The sequence below is a fragment of the Scylla paramamosain genome, chromosome 26 (genome assembly GCF_035594125.1).
Source record: "Scylla paramamosain isolate STU-SP2022 chromosome 26, ASM3559412v1, whole genome shotgun sequence".
In the NCBI taxonomy this organism is placed as follows: Eukaryota; Metazoa; Arthropoda; class Malacostraca; order Decapoda; family Portunidae; genus Scylla; species Scylla paramamosain.
The window spans coordinates 4,885,001-4,885,251 of NC_087176.1; positions in this window are offsets into that span (position 1 = coordinate 4,885,001).

Here is a 251-nt window from a genome sequence, read left to right on the forward strand (position 1 = left end):
TTTCTCTGTCTTAATTTTTTTCTTGATTTCTCTTGATTTCCTTCTCTTTCTCTTCCTCGTCTTTCTTTTCTCCTCTTCATCTCCTCTTTCTCTTCTTCGTCTTTCTTTTCTCCTCTTGATCTCCTTTTCTTTCTTTTCCTCGTCTTTTCTTCTTTTCCTCCTGATCTTCTCGTTGATCAATGAAGAAGGGAACGACTTATTAATCATGATGCTTTTCTTCTTAGTCTCTCATCATCTTCGCTTTTTATTTT